Below are 3252 nucleotides of genomic sequence, written 5' to 3' on the forward strand. Positions count from 1 at the left end.
AGTTGTGCCAAGAGATCTGGAGGACAGTCACCTAGCCAACTGACTGGAAGAGATCTATATTTATATTTGTTGCCATTTCAAAGAAAGGTGATCCAACAGAGTGCAGAAATTATTGAAAAATATCATTCATTTCACATGCAAGCAAGATTCTGCTGAAAATTATCCCAAAAGGCCTGGAGCAGCATCAATGCAACATAGCTTTATTTTATTTCTTTCTTTTTCTTTTTTTTTACTGCTGCTCCTCATGGTTGTTGATTATGGATCCAAGTAAAATTAAATCATGACAACTTCAATCTTTTCTCCATGTATCTTGACATTGTCTATTGGTACTGAGGTGAGAACTCTTGTTTTCTTGATGCTGAGATGTAATCCATTATGAAGGCTATATTCTTTGATCTTCTAGAGCAATTATTTAAAGTCTTCTTCTCTTTCTACAAGCAAAGTTGTATACTCTGCATAATGCAGTGTGTTGAAGCATCTTCCTCTATATTTTCTTCCTATAGTTAAGCTTCTTGATTTGCTCAGTACCTATACAGATTGGATAGATATCCAGAAGGAATGGACATCTTTCCTGATTTTAAACCATCTCGATTATTGTTGTTGTTAGGTGCCATTGAGTTGAGTACAACTTATAATAACCCTATGAACAAAAGATCTGAACCCTGTTCTAACCTGTGCAATCTACAAGAGCACGTTGCACTAGCAATCACATCAATCCACCTGGTCGAGGGTTTATCCTCTCCTTAGCTAACCCTCCACCCTTCCTAGCATCACGTTCTTTTCTCTATTAAAGCCCCTCCTAGCAACATGCCCAAAGTTTGTGAGGTGAAGCCTCATCATTCTTGCCTCCAAAGAACACTCCGGCTTAACCTTCTCAGAGACATATTTGTTTGAGGTTTTTTGTTTGTGGGGTTTGGGGTTGTTGATATTTAATGCTCCTTTTCAACATCACAGCTCAAAGGCATTAATTGTTCTTCTCTCATCCTAATTCATTGTCCAGCTCTCAGATGCATAGCAAGTGATCGGAAAGCCTATGGCCTGAATCAGACACACCTTAGTCTTCAAACTGACATCATTACTCCTCACTAATTTGGAGAGTTCCCAACCTGAAGATTTCCCAGTGCAATGTGTCTCCTTAGTTCCTGACTACTGGTACCAATGCTTTAATTATGGATTCAAGTAATATAAAATTGTTGTTGTTGTTGTTATGTGCCATCGGGTTGCTTACAACTCATAGCAACCCTAAGTACAAGAGCCCTAAATGCTGTTCTATCCTGTGCCAACCTAGCCATCACAAAGTGCACTCATTCCCAACACTCCAGTCACAGAATCGATCCATCTCACTGAAGGTCTTCCTCTCCTGCGCCGCCCCTTCACCTTCCCAAACATGATGTTCCTCTCCAAGGACCAGTCCCTCCTTGCAACATGCCCAAAGTATGTCAGACAAAGCTTCAGAATCCTTGACTCCAATGAGCAAACCTATTTGTTCTCCTAGCAGTCCATGGTATATTCAACACTCTTCTCCAGCACCACAGCTCAAAGGCATCAATTCTCCTTCTATCATCCCTACTCACTGTCCAACTCTCTGACGCATAGCATGTTAATTGCGAAGACTATAGCCTGGATCAGGTGCACCTTAGTCTCGAGCCTGATGTTGCTCTTCAGTACTCTTGAGAGGTGCCTCACAGCTGACTTTCCCAATGCAATTTGTCTCTTAATTTCCTGGCTGCTGTTACCAAGAGTGTTGACTGCAGAGCCAAGCAAACTAAAACTGTTACCTATCTCAATCTCCACCATCCATACTGATGCTAGCCAATTAACATTGTTTTATACAATCTTTAGTTTACATTGTTTCATACATTTATATGCATTGTATTTTATACAATTAGTTGCTGTTGATCTATGTCCATTATGACTCTGTCTTTTCAAGTCCACTCTGAATCTTTCCTAGTCAGAGATGCTGGGCTGTACGAGGAGGAATGTGGCATCAGGATTGGAAGAACTCATTCATAATCTGCATTATGCAGATGACACAACCCTGTTTTCTGAAACTGAGGACGACATGAAGCACTTGCTGCAGAAGGTCAAGGATTGCAGCCTTCAACATGATTGAAGCTCAACATCAAGAAAACAAAGATTCTCACCACTGGGCCAAGTGGCAGCATATAGAGAGCTAGAAATGGAGAATAAAAAAGAAAGAACGTACTCTGCATTTCTTGAGTTTAGAGAACTAAAAAAAAATTAAGCCTCAAGTCAGAATAGTGACAGATACTATGAACAATATATTGAATGACCCAGAAAGCATTAAAAGAAGATAGAGTGAATACATAGAATCACTCTACCTGAAAGAACTGATTGACAGTGAAAAATTTCAGAAAGTACCATATGATCAGGAGCCAATGGTAAAGAGGGACAAAGTAGAAAATGTATTGAATGCATTGGCAAAAAAATAAAGTGCCAGGATTCAATGGTATACAATTGACTTGTTTCAATTAACAGATGTAACCTTGGATGTGCTCACTAATTCATACCAGGAAATCTGGAGGACAGCTGTCTGGCCAACAGATTGGAAGAGGCCCATATTTGTTCCCATTCCCAAGAATGGTGACCCAACTGAATGTGTAAATTATTGAATAACACCATTAATATCACATGCAAGCAAAATACTGCTGAAGATCATTTTCTATGACGTGTTATTGTTGTTGATTGTCTTTGATTAGAGCATAACTCATAGCAAGTCTATGAAGAAAAGGCCTGAAGCCTCTCTACAACTACTGAAATTTATCAAAATTCATAGAATAGAGTTTCTAGAGGCAAGTTGTTTGTGATAGAAAGACTTAATATTGTAAAGACATTCTTTATTTACAGCTTGACCTAGATGCAATAAAATCTCAATTGGAATCCTCACAGATTACTTGGTGGATATCAGGATATTTATCCTAAAATTTGTAGGGAAAAATAAAGTCTAAGAATAGCTCCTGTTCCCCAATTAAAAAAAAAATAAAGAAGAACATAGTGGGAAGGCTCATAGTACCCAAGTTCAAGAAATAATATTCAAGGTTGGCATACAATGCAATAATTACAACCCAGCAAACCCCAGCTTGTCCTCAAGGTCAAACAATTTGAAACTTTATGTCCAAACAAAAACAACCATATGGGTTTTTATAATAGTGTTGTCTGTGTTTATAATTGAGACCAAGTAAAATGTCCTTCAGTGGATGACTGGATTAACAAACTATAGTATATCCATAC

Source organism: Elephantulus edwardii, unplaced genomic scaffold (genome assembly GCF_000299155.1).
Source record: "Elephantulus edwardii isolate Elephantulus edwardi_28Jun2011 unplaced genomic scaffold, EleEdw1.0 scaffold00090, whole genome shotgun sequence".
In the NCBI taxonomy this organism is placed as follows: Eukaryota; Metazoa; Chordata; class Mammalia; order Macroscelidea; family Macroscelididae; genus Elephantulus; species Elephantulus edwardii.